Source organism: Brassica napus, chromosome C1, assembly GCF_020379485.1.
Source record: "Brassica napus cultivar Da-Ae chromosome C1, Da-Ae, whole genome shotgun sequence".
Classification (NCBI taxonomy): domain Eukaryota; kingdom Viridiplantae; phylum Streptophyta; class Magnoliopsida; order Brassicales; family Brassicaceae; genus Brassica; species Brassica napus.
The window spans coordinates 36,636,749-36,654,527 of record NC_063444.1 but is presented as its reverse complement, the minus strand read 5'-3'; the positions used below and the strand labels follow the sequence as shown (position 1 = coordinate 36,654,527).

Here is a 17,779-nt window from a genome sequence, read left to right as displayed (position 1 = left end):
TCTGTAGCAGTAACGAGTAAGAGGCTGCGTTGATCCTTTCCTCTCCGACCTTTTTGCACATATCTGCACATATGACACTGAAAAACAAATGCATGAAGGTGGAATACAGGCTAAGGTGCAGGGTGGGAACTAGCTAAAGATGAGCTAGCCACTCAGGATCAGCAAGATGGACAAAAAGGATAATAAGTCCTGAGTGTGTTCTCGTTTCCCTGATATAATGCCCATAACAAGAAGAATTTCAGTCAAGATTAGGTTCAAGTTAGGTGGAGTTAAGTCTACCCAGTGTAACCTGATCGGCTGAGAACTTCTGGAGAATCAAGTGAGATATGTCAGTGTGTTCCAGGTCCACATGTGTGTCTTTCGTCACTGCTAAAGTCACTGAATAAGATAACTAAAGCACAAGGTGGTCAGTAATCAACACGGAATAAGGTCCTAATTCCCACAAAGTTTTGACTGACTCGATCATAAAAACTGACTCAAATTGACCCAAAAGAAAAACAAAAGAAAGAAACGAGTTAGTAAACGACGAAAACTCTCCCCCAGACTTACTTCACAACGTCCCTGGTGTGAAAATAAATCAGAGAGAAGGTGAAAACAAGAATAAACATTTTTTTTTTGGTTGAGATACTTACCTGAGTGGAGCGGGCACTCCATGAAAATTATGGGTGTTCTATCGTCAGATGGTCGCCTGGAACAGCCGCTCTTTTCAGAGGGCAGGTTGTTCCATTGCTGCAACCCAGAATTTTTGAAGTATCTCGGGTTTTTCTGCTTTTTGACCTGATACTCAATAAACTAAAACAAAAAAATAAGTAAACAAGAACAAAACGAACTTATATGTACACTTACCAGTGGGTTGCCTCCCACCAAGCGCTTGGTTTAAGTCACTAGCTTGACTTGGTGATAGGGATCAATCTGGTTGAGCAGGAGGGCCTGTTCCAAAACAAGCTCCACAATCAGACATGTTCAGCTTCAAAACCCTGCTCAACAACCCTTTCACAGAAGCTTTCCCTTTCTCCTTCAGCTCATGTGTGAGAATGGCTCTGACTTTAGAGAACGGTTTGGAGGTACCCTTGCACTTTACCTCATACTCGATGGAGTTCTCATCACACTTGAGAGGTATCAAAGTCATTGTAGGATCTCCCTTGACCCTTTTCTTCTGGACTTTCTGTTTCACCCTTGAATTCCCTCTGATTTAGTAGGATCAGTGCTAGGATCTTCATCAGAGAACAGCCTGCTCTCACCCTTATCACCATGCTCCTTCTCTGGAACAACCTTCAGCTTTTCTACATCAAACACTGAGATGCAAGAGGCGTGTGATGAGGAAGATCTGGTGGGTACAGCCTTGTAGAAAACTTTCTTGTTGATGTTGGAGAAGCAGACTCTCTTGTTGGACATATCGATGGTTGCTCCAACAGTAGCCATGAATGTCCTTCCAAATATCAAAGGCATCTCATGATCCTTATTCATCTCAACAACTTGAAACTCAACAGGAACAACGCATTCTCCTACTTGAACATGAAGGCTGCGGATGGTTCCATATGGGACTGCTCTGGAAGAGTTTGTAAAGGTCAGGGTCAGCTGAGAATGCTCAACATCAGCAATACCCAAATCGTCTACAATAGCCTTTGCGACGAGATTCACACAAGAACCAGAGTCACAAAGAGAGTCCTTGAAGGTTGTTCCTGCGATGCAACATGGGAAAACAAACTTTCCAGGATCATCAACCTTAGGCAATACCTTCAGTGCTGGTGTAGACAGTGCTTTGGTATAGAGGATCTTGATCTCCTCTTGAGTCTCTCTACAGTTTTTAAAGAACTTGAGCAATGGACGAATCTGCAGAGCATCTTCGAATGCAAGTTCTTTAGGAAGCTTTCTCACCATCTTGTTAAAACCTATTAGCTGCTCTTCACTAATGGGATCCATCAGATGTCTAGTTGGAATTGGATAGGGAATATTGGTAACATAGACTCGAGATGGTGGAGTCTCAGCAGATTCGTCAGGAGCAGTTACTGCAGAGCTAGTAGGCTGCTCTGTGTTCTCTTCTGTGCCTAGAACAGTCTCAGCGAACGGCTGCTCTATTGCATTACAGTGCTCAGTCCTAGGATTTTTATCAGTTTTTCCAGGGAGTGTCCATTGTTGCCTCTTGACACTCTCAGCTGTTTGAGCAAGCTGAACATCGATCTTTCTTATGTGGCTTGCAAGAGTGTCATACTTGGCATTCAGCTCAGTGAACATGTTGCCCATCCTGGTGTCCATTTCCGTGGTTACCTGATTCAACACTTTGGCCTGATCCTGCTGACCCAGCAACAGCTGTTGCATCATCATTCCCAGACCCTTCAGCTCATCTGGTTGACTGTTCTCGGTAGCTGGAACAGCTTGTCGATTGCTCTGTGGTTGTCGCTGGTTCTGGTTCTGAATCTGCCCGGCCGTAGCTTGCTCCATGCTGAAAACGTGCCCTTGGTTGTTTTTCAGTAGCTGATCAACCTTGGCAGTCAGCTCATCTATCTTCTGGGTGTCAGAACTGTTCCCTTTCTTGGAGCAATCACTCTCCTCGTTCTTATTGGCTGAGGTAACAGCCATGTTCTCAATTAACTCAAACGCTCTATGAGTGGTCTGAGTCATGAAGTCTCTATTGCTGGCAGAGTTCATAGCACTCTGAAATTCCCAGTCAACTCCATCATAGAAAATTTCCAAGAGGTGGTCATCATCAAATCCATGGTGAGGACATTCTCTGCGATAGTCATTGAAGCGCTCCCATGCGTCGCAGAAAGGCTCATCAGTGAGCTGTCTGAAGGAGGTGATCTTGTTCCTCAATGCAGCTGTTCTCGCCTTCGAGTAGAAATGGTTGAGGAACGCTGATCGGACCTGTTCCCATGAAGTGAGAGAGCCGGTAGGGAGAGAGTTCAACCACCGTGCAGCTTTTCTATCAAGAGAGAATGGGAATAACATGCACCTGATGTAGTCTAGTGGAACACCATTCGCGCGAGTGAAACTGCAGATTTTTTCGAAGCTCTCAATATGCTCCATTGGAATTTCTGTAGAGAGACCAGAGAACACCTTTCTCTGTACTAGACCGATCAAAGCAGGCTTGATCTCGAAGTCCTGCCTGGTGCAGGGTGGAGGAGCAATGGCAGAGCGTGTAGTAGGGATGTTGCACGGAAGGTTTCTCTGCCCGATTGGAACAGTCTGCGCCTGCTGTTCATGTTGCTGCTGAGCAGCTTGTTCCTGCGCTTGAATGGTCTGCTGCGACTGTTGCATCTGCTTCTGCATGAGTTGCATTGCTGCAGCTAGATCATCCTGATTGGCGTGATCACCCATAGTGGTGTCGGTTTGCCTTGGCTGTTGACGATTTGTTCTTTCTAACCTTGCTAGCTCCTGGTTGGTAAGTGTAACCAATTCTCCTTGTGCGTTTCTCCGAGTATGTCTACTGATCATGCACCTAGAACATTAGTTACAACAAAAAGGATAGAGCAAGTTAGAGGTCTTAGACTAAATAAATAACTGAAAAATAAAGGTAAAAAGATGGTCCCCGGCAACGGCGCCAAATTGATATTACATGTATACGCACACCAATTAACCTAATGTGCACACTACCACAATCGAATGGTATGTCGATGTAGCACTTTAGGATCGAATCCACAGAGACCAACGATTACACTTTATCTTTATGGGATCAATACTTAGCTAAAACAATATGGGGGTTTTAAGATTTGAGGGTTTCGTGAGAAACAAGTAACAAGATTAATTAAAGTATTCAGATAATTAAAATGCTAGCCTAGGGTGGTTTGATCGGGTGTTAAGCAAGTGTGAGCCAAACAATTATTCAAGTTCAATTAAGAGCAAGTCTAGAACTCGAATCACTCAAATAGAACAGTCCACTGTCGTGGTACTGCTCCCTATGCTGATCGATCTTGATACCTAAACTCTCGTTTGGATCAAGACGCGACAACAAGCAATAGAGATCAAGTTCGATATGTTCACAAAACACCCTAACATCTACGTTCGCTGGTTAGGGATGCAATGCTCATTCATAACAGATCTAGCAACCTATTACACGGTTAATGAACAGGTTAAACCTAGAATCTAACATTAAGCGGCCAGTTTAATGCAAGCATTAAGAACAATTATGAATGAAGACAATCAATGGTTTCACTTATCTATGTTTAACTCACGGATCTAACACCCAAACACCCTAGACTAAGCAAGTTGACTACTCAGCCATGAACAGAGAAAACACAGAGACAGAGAGGGAATAAAACATGTGTAGATAAAATAGAATAAGGGTTCAGGGGGTTCTTCTCTATGGTGAGAGAGATGGAGCCTTCTCCCTTTACAAAGTATCAAATCACGAATCTCTAAAAGCTCAAGTCTAGTTCCTTGTGTAAAAAGTAGCGTAGAAGGTAAAAAGAAAGAGAAAAATATGATATATCAAAGCCACAGGCGGCAAGGAGAAAAATATGGGATAATTAGGGCAAATCCCGAAATAGGTTGTAGTTTCCTTATAAATCTCTGCCGCTGGAACAGATACTTGGGTTGTTCCGCTCTATCCAGAATAGTCACTAGGGTTGCTCCGCTATCCGGAACAGTCATCAAGACTGTTCTGCGTGAAAATCACCAAATTGCATTGTTTTCTGCCTCTTTTGTTCCAGCTGGTCCATCTCCCATCCAATGCAACTCCAGACCTGTAATGACTCGAAAAGGACTAGGAAGACTCGATAAAGACTTGAAAACCAATTTAAAAGCATATATACAAGATGTATAAAACACCATATATCAATAGACTTGCTCAATTAGGATGCTATTTACTTTTAAACCATAAAACAACAAACACTTAGAATTAATAATTTGACTAGATTTAATAGGTTCCCTAGCTCCTTGTGGATTCGATCCCTAAGTACTGCAACTGAACCTCTTATTTGAGAGAGTAATTCACTCCTTAGGGTAATTTGAGTGGTATCAATCAGCCAGGATCCTTTCAACCTTCTGCAAAAACCATGTCCACGACTCTAAATCCTCATTGTTGACTACTGCAAATGCCAATGGAAACACTTAGAAATTGCCATCATGGCCACTTTCTGTCAGCAACACACCTTTGTACTTACCGCTGAGGTGAGTGCCATCATCCACCAATACCAACCTCATCTTCTTGAAACCTCTTATAAATGCACCAAAGGACAGAAACATGTACAAAAAACGCTCCACTCCATCCTTGTCAACCTCTGACTCTATATCAGCCACTGTACCTGGATTTGCTAGTTTTAGCATATACAAATACTCAGCCAGATTTGTGTAGGAATCATCATCGGGTCCCCTCAAATCCAAGACAACTTTCTCCTTTGGTCTATAACACTTCATGTACGAAGCAGATATCAACAGATTTTCCAGCAGAAGCCTCTGCAATTCCCCCACGTTTGGCCGTTTAGTTGGCTCCTTGAATTTCGCCTTGTACACAGCAACAATTACTCTGGCGGTTCCTCTTTTCTTCTACCCATTCCGACTCTCGATTGGGCAAAAATGCACCAGCTGGGCTTTCCTTATTTCATAGTAGCCAGTCCCGTGTATTTCATGTGTTGTGACTCGCCAATCACACCCTGTATCGGGGCACTCGCACACAAACGAGTCAAGTTTTTTCCGAGTCTGTTTGAATTGGATCTGATTCTTGATGGCATAAATGGCCAAAGAGATTTGACAATCAACCTTGCTACCATAAAATTTCCCAAAATGCACCACACCATCCGCTTCTTCCACATCAAGCTCAGGTATCTCAGCAGCTTCGTACTCTGTGTCATCATACAAAGGGGGAATGTCAAACTCTTCGTCGTTCACGTCGACTAGATTCTGTTTACTACTACCGTGACCACCAGTCTCACGACCACGCGTCTCTTGACCACAAGTTTCGTTTCTGCCCAAATTGGTTTTCCCCATCCATGCGAAGTCATCCATCGGCTCCTCATCCTTATTATCGGCTCTCTCCCACTCGCTAGAGCCTCCAGGATCAACCATGTGATCAAATGCATTATTAGTATAACAGCTGTAAGGTCGTCTTGCCTCTTCCATCTTAACCAGACCTTCTGCCTCTTTATCATTGAATACAACCTCCACAGCATTTGAGCCACCCAAATCACCGGCAATCAGTGGTTCCCAGAATTTATAGTCATATCTTCTTGGCCTAACATCCCTCTCATCTATCTCTTCTTGCCCACTATAATCACTATCAATACCTTCGCTGCAACCGCTAAAATCACATTCACCTGTTGTATTACTCTCTGCCTTCATTCTTTCTTCCAATTTTGCCACCTCCTGCACCAATTCAAAGTCGTCAAGATTGATGAAGTTTGTCTTTGACCCTACGCTCGAGACGTTTCCCCCCTTCTCTCTAAAACCGCCACCAGACTGCTTCTTGTCGATCACAGGTGTATCAAATCCCACGCCCATACCACTATCAGCTTGCAATCCATCAACTCCTAGCAGTTCAACCGTAGCAAACAGATTCATCGAGCCCCTGACCTTCAAATTCTCAAAATAATATCTCAACGACCCATCGTTTGTTAGCAATACATGGGGGGGTTTTAATCCTGGTTTCAAGCTCCAAGCTATCCGGTGGCCAGTAAGACAGTGCAACACCATACTCTAACTCCCCTGCTCTGAACTCAACCAGCACCCGACGCTCAAGCTCCTTTATGGATATTCCTTCCTCAACCGATACCATCCTAGCCATTTTCTTCTTGTCCACCATGAACTCCAATTTACCATCGGAACCACAAACCCATACTCCACACATCACCAAACACATCTCATCCATCTGCATTTAACGAAACAGAGAACCAAAATCATTACTCCATAAAACACAGTACCGAACAGAATCATAACAAAATCAACAAATACCTTCGGTCGACTAGATTCCGTAGAGAGCTAAAGCGAACCATCCTCACTTTCTCTTTCACCTTAGATCTCAACACAAAACCAAGCTCTGGCGCAAATTAGTGCCATCCTCTGCCTTCACCAATGTCGTCTCCTTCTTAATTGCACTAAACCCACTCCTAGAACTATAGCCTCTCTTCAGCCGTCAGATCTTTGCTTTTGAAAACTTTAGATATTTAAGCTTGGATCCTACGGCCACTAAACAATTACTCTCTCCCATACACGTACTTTTTTTTGTTTCATACACTTTATCATTAATTGCAACTCAGAGCAAACTTAGTTATTGTGTGACCAAATCTAATTGCCCATGTCGTTTCTTCCTTAAAGGGAACAGATTTCTCTTTCCATTTTTCCACCAAAAGCAGGAAAAATTGCGTCCACAAAAAGACAACTGTATGGACAATGTGTCTCAACCACAGAATGTGTCTCTCAAGGTAAAAGAAACATGTATTGTGTCTCTGTATGTAACTAACTCATAAATTAATTATATTCAACCAATTAAAAAATAGATTATTAAATATGATTGGCTACACAGTTTTTAATTAAAGTAAAAGTTATTTAGAAAAATGAAAACATCTTATATATTGGAACATTAGAATTTCTTAAAACATCCTACATTTAGGAACGGAGGGAGTAGTAATTTTAAAATCATGAATAAAATTTGAACGTTTAAGGAAGAGAAATATATATAACAAATAGCCTATATATAGATATCATATTATTTTATCATTTTAAATAATTTAAGTATTTATAAAAACTGTTTTAAAATAAATATGAAATGTTATTATTTTTTCTTATAATTTAAATACGCATGAATAAATGAAAAAGAATACAGAAAAAAATAAACATTGTACATCGTTAAAGAATACAGTATAATCTATCTATAACTAAATTATTAGATTTAGTTATATTTTTATATTTTACTAAATTTAGGATTTTATTTAAAAGATATAAATTAGATGACTAAATGTCATTCAATCAAAATTTATAGTAATTTTGAATATTTATATATATTAATTAATTTTATAATTCTAATAAATAAAATAATTATTATTTACTAACAAGACATATCTAATTTAAAAATTAAAATAAGTTAATTATATATATAATAAATTCAATTTACATCAAATTTTAAAATTAATTAGTATCATTTATTTTGAAAAATCTAATTATTTATTCAGATAACATGATTTATTTGGTTTTCAAATATAATAATATAAATTCAAGTAAATCTATGTATTACTAAAAATAACAATGTGTATTAGGTTGTACTTTACTTCGCATTGTATATTAATAATTTGAAGAAAAATGTATAAAACTAAAAAGTGTCACCTGAATTTGAAAAATAAACATATAAATTAATTCATGTTTTATGTGTTGAGCATAATGGAGTGTTTCTGGTGTTTGCTTCCCAGATTGTTTTAAAAGATGTACTTGGATCACACCCAAGTCTGGTAAAAATAATAATTGAGTTTGGAATTTACTGTTTGAATGTGGGCTCAAATTTTGGGTGTGCTTTGTAAACAAAGGTTTCTATGGAACAAGGATCCTATGGAACAAAGATCTTACATATGGGTACTAGAAAAATCAACAATTTTTCATATGCTATCACTAACCCCTAAAAATTTTGTTCAGATCATTTTTTGTTTATATTTGCATCAAATAATTTGCTCTTTTTTCCCTCCATTTACATTTAACAAAGTTTTACATCAAAATTTATATAAGTAAGATAAACAAATATTCAGATCATGAGCTTGATTAGCTGGGTTGTAAGTGCAGAAATTATGTTGTCTAAAATACAAAATATATAATAAAAATTAAAACTTAAATGGCCGACCCTAGTGTAAAAGAAAAAGAAGCATTTTCATATATCAGTGCTGTATTGAATCTAAAATTTGAAAATTTTCATATATAGAAGGTGTATTGAATCTAAAATTTGAAGTGATTTGATTTTTAGTGAATTGATGATTATAGGTGAATTTAAAAATCTAGTGTGATTTTTGTAAAACAACTCTAGAATCTCTTATTAAACTATGAGATTTATATTTTTTTTTAACTAAGAAATCTTCTTAGACACTCTAAAACACTTAAAACACTCTAAAATCTCCAATTTAATTTTGTTCAATAACAGTGAATTTCAGAGTATTTTATGAATGATAAGTCCGATAACAGAAAATTTTAAAGTATTTTTTTAAATCCACGTTTGAATAGCAATAAAATATTCATTTTAACACAAATTAACTCAAACTCCGAGGTGAATACACCCTCCATTGTGTTTGCTCAACAAAGTATTCATTCTACTAAATTTTTCTATACGATGTAATTAATCAGAGATGTAGACTGATTTGTATCAAAATAGTAAAAAATCTGTCTTGATAATTCTCTAAATGTTAATATGCCTTAAATCTAATATGATTTGCTAGTAGTAAGTACCCGCCAATTTCAATTATTAGATCTAAAAATATGCCTTAAGACTAAGTACCCGCCAATTTCAATTATTAGATCTAAAAATATGCCTTAAGACTTTCAAATCAAAATATTCTTATATATATGGTTCTTATCGTTCTTAAGTAATTAAAATATACTTTGTTCTAAATCCTATTCAATATCACTATAATTAAAATATACTGGTAGATGCCAAAAAATGTTAACATTTTCGAGGGCCTTTTGTGTCGATGCTGCATATCCAGTAACAAACTCTATTTTTGAATAAAGAGGCCTGTTTAAGCACTTAATTTGACTTCCGTTTGTTTTTCAAAATTTTGGCTTCTGATCTATTAATTTAGGTATAATTTTTTATCTATTATTAACAAGTCATATTAGAACTATTTAAATAAGTAGTTAAATATTTTTAAATAATTTTATAAAATAACACATTACTTAATTCATAATTAATAATATAATACTATTATAAATCAGTGCTAACTAAAATTTAATTATAAAACAAGAAAATAAAAATTCTATACTATTTTTATAAATTCTATAATTATATAAAAATAGAAGTAATTTATGAATTAAATATGCCAAATTATTTTAATTATAATATTTTGAATTTATAATTAAAAAAACTTTATATATAGTTTAGTAATTACTAATATAATACTATTATAAATCAGTTTTAACTAAAATTTTATTATAAAACAAGAAAATAAATTCTATACTATATTTTATAAATTATATAATTATATTCTGTATTATATAAAAATAGAAGTGATTTTTTTTTGGCATCAATAGATGTGATTTATTAGATAATATGAAAAAGGTATATTAATTCTAATATTTTGAATTCTTAATAAAAAAAATAAAAGCAATCTAATATTTTGAATTTAAAATTAAAAAAACTTAATATATAGTTTTATTGGAATAGACATGGGCAAACTATATATGTTGTAAAAATTAAAACAATCTAACATTTTGAATTCTTAATGTTTTCAATCATTACAAAATATTTTTAAATCGATAGTTTTTTTAATACCCAAAAAATTTAATCACATGATTTTTATTAATATATTACTAATGGAATACCGGAAAAGTGCTTTCCGGCTGAAAAGTGAGAAAATCAAAGGCGGCTAATTGAAAATAGATTAGGCTCAGAAAAATGCTTTAAAATAACCATTTTTAGTTTATTTTAACGAAAATAGCTTTCAAAAAGAAAAATGACTAAAAATATATTTATACCTTAGGGTTAACTAATCTAAACTTAGTGTTTAAAGTCAATAGGCTATTTTGATCATTGTTTCGTTAAATTCTATTTTTGTAACAAAAACTTAAAAATTGCTATTTGAACGAATAGTCTCTTGGCTTATCACTAAAATAAGAAAAAAACAAGGGGAAATTATCATTTTTACCACCACTAAAGAGACATTTTGAAAAATATTTTCTTCGTTTAGTGGCAAAAGACTCATATGCTCATATTCTTTATATATATAATAAATCAATATTTAAATAAATAAAAATCTAAAAAAAAAATATTTTTTTTATTTTTTCTGAATTATGCTATTTTGAAATTCAAACCCTAAACCTTAAAACTCAACTCTAAACCCTAAACCCTAAACTTCAACTCTAAACCGTAAACCATCAACACTAAACCCTAAACTATCAACACTAAACCCTAAACCCTAAAAAGTAAACTCTAAACCCTAAACCCTAAACCCTAAAAAGTAAACTCTAAACCCTAAACCCTAAAAAATTAACCCTAAACCCTAAAACATCAACTCTAAACCCTAAACCTTCAATTCTAAACCCTAAACGCTAAATCTTAAACCCTAAACCCTAAAACCCTAGAGTTGATGTTTTAGGGTTTAGATTTGAAGATTTAGGGTTTAGGGTTTACGTTTAGGGTTTAGAGTTGATTTTTTAGGGTTTAGATCTGAAGGTTTAGGGTTTTAGGGTTTAGGGTTCGAATTTCAGAAAATATAAGGTTTAGGGTTTAAGGTTTACGTTTACGGTTTTTAGTTGATGTTTTAGGGTTTTGATTTGAAGGTTTAGGGTTTAGGGTTTAGAGTTGATGTTTCGGGGTCTAGGGTTTAGAGTTGATGTTTCATGATTTAGGGTTTAGAGTTGATGATTTAGGTTTAAAGTTGATGTTTTAAGTTTAAATTTAGGGTTTAGGGTTTACGTTTAGGGTTTAGAGTTGATGTTTTAGGATTTAGATTTGAAGTTTTAGGGTTTAAGGTTTAGAGTTGATGTTTTCGGGGTTTAGGTTTTAAAGTTGATGTTTCATGGTTTAGGGTTTAGAGTTGATGGTTAAGAGTTTAGAATTGATGTTTTAAGTTTAAATTAGTTAACCATATGTTTTTTTTTTGTCAAAGGTAATTAAAAAGTTTTAAATATCTTTTACGCTTCATTAAAGATGAAGGTAAAAGTGGTTAGTGTAAACATAAAAAGTGGTACTTTGAAAATGGTATTTTTGGCAATTTCTCAAAAAAAGTAAATACAAATAGTGGATGAAATAAATCTAAGGCACCTATAACCTAAGATCCACCCGTCTATCACCGGACTGGAACAATGACAACCAAAAAACAGTTCCAATTCGCCACACAATTTTGTTTCTTCAATCCAATTGGTGTTAACACACCAACGAAAAAAATAAAGATGAATAATTCATCGATCGTCTGGTAGATATTCAAAGTATATTGATATCTTTGAAGTTTCAAGTTTGTAGGAACAATATTAAAGAGCAAATGATGCATTAGCTCGTCGTAGAAAATTAAGTTTTATTTATCTTTTTAATACAGAAAAAACACACTCGTTCATATATCACAATGCGTTCTAGATTATACTTCCTCTATTTTAAAATATAAGTAGTTTTGCCTAAAAACACTAACACTAACAAATTGTTATTTTTTAAAAAGTATCATTTAATCTATAAAGTTAACCAATAAATAAAAAGATATATTTAAATATGTTTCGTGACAAAAAAAAAATATTTAAATATATAAACTACTTATATCGTAGAACAATTTTTGTCCGTTAAAACTACCTACAAGAGAAAACAGAGGGAATATATAGTTTACGATATTACTTTTGAACTTTGGTCGAAGAACACAAATGACAGTAAGTATGCCAAATATTTTGTCCTATTTAAGGTATGACGTAAGAGCATGTATAGCGTGAATCTTTTAGCCAAAAATACATTTTTCTCTTAGTTTCACTTATATTTGCCAATCAGATACGCTTAGTATTGTTTAATTATAGGTATAAAAATCACTTTATTCTCTCACTGTTTTTGGAGTGAAAAATTGAATATTTACTTTTTCAAGTCTTTATTATTTTACTATTTTCTTTCGTTTTAAGTACTTCATTTTCATTACGCTTAGCTACTCTGTAATTCACCAGTCACACCCTAAATACTAGGTAGCATATGTATATAATCTGTTTTTTTTTATTAAAAAGATTCTCACACCTATGCATTTCATAATGACTTATTCTTAAGTTCACCAGTCAATAGTCAATAAGATTGTGTTATTTTATATTCGATATATTTTAAAAAAGAAAACAAAATATTGTCAAATTATATTATGTTTTTAAAATTAAAAGGTAAAAGGAAATAAATAAAAAATATAACTAGATTTTAACTCACACGTCCACACATATATATTTTATTTTATAAATGTATTTGATATTATTACAAATGTTTTAAATACACAATTTTTATTTTTATAGGGAAATTGCCACAAATATCACATTTATAGTACCACTTTTCATGTTTACAATAACACTTTTATCTTCACTTTTAATGATGAGTAAAAGACATGTATACATCTAGAGTTAACTAATCTAGACTTAGGGTTTAGAATTGTTAGGTGGGGTAGGGTTTTTGGAATGTGAAATTTAGGATTCTAATAAATATATAAATAAATACTTAAAAAATATAAAGAATTTTAGAAAATAGTTTCAAAAGTTCAAAAAAAAGTTTTAAAAAAGGAAATTTTGAAAAAAAAAACTTCAGAAAAATATTATAAAAAGTTCGAATTTGAAAACGTATAATTCGGAAACATAAAAAATCTATTTTTTATTTATTTTTATTTATTTAGATAACTATTTACTATATATAGAAAGAATAAAAGTATAAGAGTCTTTTGCCACTTAATGAAAAAAATATTTTTGAAAATGTGCATTTAGTGGTTAATATATAATTGTATAAGTAAAAGTTTAACCTATGTTAATAAATTTATTTTTAATAAAAATATTATATAATTTACGAATTTTAAACCATTTTAATAATAAGTGATAATTTATTTATTTGAAACAATTTTTAAAAATAAAATTTGTTAATTTATCTATTGAATATAATTTTGTCAAAATAATTCATATAGAACTTCTATTTTTATAACAATATTATATTATTAATTACGAAATTAATTAATATGTTATTTTATAAAAATAATTAAATTTTTAAATAAGATTTTGTTAGATTTTTTCTTAACAGATTTTTTTATAATTTAAAAAAAAAAATCAAATCTACGGTTGGTTTATTATTAATGTTAAGAATCAAATCCATTAAGTGCAATAATCTTTTTTTTCCGATTCTTTTTTTTCTGCGATTATTTGCAATATCTTGGATTTAGGATGGCCGAAGACATTTCTACGAATTAATGTGGACTGGTGGAGTTTTTTCTTAATACTATTGGACGAAAACATATAATTTGTTACGTGTCAAAAGAATTGTGTCTCATGGAATAATTTATTGAAAACTTGCATAGTTTGACCAATATTAAGTGCATACTCTAATATATGGTATAATCTAATTTCTAAAAGACACTTTTATGACATCCATATCGACCAACTTGCAATATCCGAGCCATGTTTAGACTTTAGGAAAGCCGGTAATTCCTTCGATGCGGATTAGTTGCAAGTAATTTGATACTAATCATACTTTGTAGAAAATGTTTTTCTTTTTTTGAATAACAGCGATGTTAAAGAAACTGTAAAATGATATTTGGCTATTTACTCAACACCAAACACTCGAATCTACGATCACTATTTAGAGCCTGACTAATTTAAACGCAGCGGTTTCGGTTACGGAAGTTTGCGGATGCAGTTGGTTGCGGTTTCTAACGGTTTTAAGATATTTGTATGACTGGTTCTGCGGTTAGAAATCAGTGCGTTTGCGGGATACTTATGACTGCTTAACTACTAAATGAAACAACGGTTAAATAATAAATTAACAATATTTAAATTTTATATAATTATAAATATATCAAAAATCATAATATCATAATAAATATAAAAATTATATCTAGAAAGTTATAGTTTTAAATTTTTAAAAATTATAGAAAATATTTTTATTTTTAAATTTTATAATATTAAATAAATATAATAGATATATTTTAGTATTTTTATAATTCTAATTTAAAATTTTTATTGAATATTTATTTTTGTATTTATATTGTTTAAAAAAAATAAAAAAAATAAAAAAAAATTATCCTCCCGCAACTGCAAACACTATTGGAACCAGATTTTGAATTTATGAGGTTTAGAGCGGTTTGAAGCGGTTTAGAGCGGTTTAAGTGATTGTTGTAAAACACCAACAACCGCTACCAACCGCAAAAGCTGCGTTTGCGGGTGGTAGCGGGAAAACCAATCATAACCTTGCTCAACACCCAAATCATCATACTTTGTGAATTTTTTTTTTAATAACAGGGATTGTTAAAAAAAAAAAAAATTGCTAGCTACATGAAGTATTGGCCATCACATAACTAACCATGCAAACTAAATTAATGTACAAGGGACTTTTTGCTCATCATTCCACTTCGACTGGTAGGGGTTTTCTGTTAGTGCACTTCGGTGGGAATAAGTCTTCCTCTTTTATTTCGGAAGGAGAAAAAGATGCTTCATTTGGTTCCCTCGGATCGGTAAAACCTAGCCACACAAAGTATATGTTATGAATGAAAACATCTCTCAACTTTATGATGTTATATAGTTAACATCACGAGTTTAATTTCATTCATCCAAAAACTGATGCGGATGTTAAATATCATTTAAATATCTTGTTTCAACAATTAAAATATGACAGACCCGATAATAATTTAACTAAAATTAGATTTTGATCCACATTTTAAAAGAATAAGAATATTTTTAACAAAATTTAATTTACAAAATCAATATGTTTTAACATTTTTTGATAAGTAGTGTTTTAACATTTTTATTTTAGTTTACTTCAAAACTATATAATTGTATTATTTTTATTTATATTAATTTGTTTAATGTTTGAACATTTTTATTTTAGTTTCTTCTAAAACTATATAATTTTATTATTTTTATTTTTATTAATCTGTTTTGTTTTTTAATTATTTTAATCTGTTTTGTTATGAACTTTTACTAAAACTTTTATAATTCGTTTGATTAATTGTGTGATATATATTTATTTGATATTTTTTTAATTATTAAACTTATTTGCTGTCAATTTACTAACTCTAACATTTTATTTGCTTAAAACTTATTTGATGTCAACTTAAACCAAACATAGTCTTGCATATATAATTATAAATTATATACTTTTTGGAATAAAAATAATCAAAGAATAAGAATCTAATATTAAAGGTTTATGAAGTTTAAATGAAGAGCTTCTTTCAAAAATGATTTAAAATTTCAAGTCAAACACAAAAATAACCTATGCTTTTTTTGAAACTTTGTTTTGTCCTATTCACCCAAGAAGTTCTAGTTATTCACGAAAATGCCATTACTTTTTTTTCGAAAATAATGTTTTTACCTTACCATCTTCATCTTCACCAAATAGTTACAACTTTGCCATTGACATCAATACCTCAACCCCCATGAACTACCAAATTGAGAGTGTTAATGCCCTAAAATTTCGATTTTTTGATTACTAAAAAACTGAAGATTTTGATTACAAATTATGTAAGGTTCATAAGCTCACGATTCTTGGTGATTAACGAGTAGGTAGCTGTTCTGGTGAAGTTCCAGGTGATTGGAGAAACCACACAAGTCATCTCACGAGTTCAAGGTATGAAAGCGCGAACCACATTTTATTTTTCAGATATGTTCGACGAAGAAGACTTATAAAGTAACCCAGTAGACTTCTTGCGACATTGAGAAGACTTCCGGAAGACTTAGAGAAGACTTCTTTTGAAGTATTCTCCTGGTAGACTTCCTTAGAAGTCTTTTACCAAAAGTCAAAATTCTGACCAACTTCGGTCAAATTCAAAAGTAACATGTTTATCCAAGAAGACTTCTAAAAAAGTCTTCTCTGGGAATTTCGAAAAAAGTTCAATTTCAAAAGTAAGCCAATATTTACAAAGGAAGACTACCGAAGATGTCTTCTGTAGAGTAGACTTCTTAAGAAGTCTTCCTTTGTAAATTTTCAATTGCAAAAATGACCTAAACAGAATACTTCTTTTGAAGTCTACACAGAGTAGATTGCTTTTAAAGTCTTCCGTGGATGACCTCCAAAGAAGTCTTCAACGTAAATCTTTATTAAACTTCAAATTTATCCAAAATAAAAATGAATTTTTAATATTTTCTTGCTAATTCATGTTTATTAGTCAATATTGGGACTACTGAGTCGAATTTATAACTTAATTGGTGATAATTATGAAGTTACAATCATTGATGTTTAATAATGTTTCTAGCTAAATGGAGAAGTCTTCTGTAAGTCTTCCTCGTAAGTGTTAACTTTCAAAAGTGTTAAGTAACTTCAAGAATATCAAGTCATGTGGTTTAATGTGTATTTTTATATCATAAGATATAATTTTTAACTTACCTGAAATCTTTCACTTAAAATTCAAGTTTGATCTTTTTTGTGAATTTGACTAAGCTTTTTTTAAGTCTTCTCTTTTACTTTTAGTAAATTTGACTAAGTTTTTGTGTTGTTGTGTTTTGTTATGAGTGGGTAGAACGGTTAAACAAATTTGTGATATATTGTGTCAATAACTTCAATAATGTCAAGTACTTTTGGCAAAACATGAACATATTTAGCAAATTCTTTTGATTAACATTTCTTTAAGTTTACAAAATAATTCACAACTAAATAGTGCACATACAAATCATCAAACAGATCATAAACAAAACTATTACACATGGAATTATATATTATTCCTCAACATAGATAAGCTTGGACTCCACTTGACATCATTCCTTTGTACCACTTTGGACAGAAGACTTTGGAAGACTTCGAAGTCTTCTAGCATAAAATACATAAGAAGACTTCTCAAAAAGTCTGCCAAGAGTCTTCCGAGAGTTTCTGAGAGTTTTCCAAGAGTTTTCTGAGAAATCTTCCAAAGTCTAACTCATATCTGAAAAATCTTCATATTCAAACTTTGGAAGACTTCGTGGAACGTCTTCTAGCATAAAATGCATTAGAAGACTTCCAAAGACGTCTTCCGAGAGTCTTCCA

General features: G+C 32.7%; 1 non-coding gene across 1 annotated transcript; it reads left to right on the top strand.

Annotated features, from left to right (window-relative positions):
- The first annotated feature begins 2,710 nt into the window (after nt 1-2,710).
- Nucleotides 2,711-2,817, top strand: LOC125581117. Its single transcript, XR_007318828.1, has one exon. It is a non-coding gene; the product is annotated as a small nucleolar RNA R71 (small nucleolar RNA).
- The last annotated feature ends 14,962 nt before the right edge of the window (nt 2,818-17,779 follow it).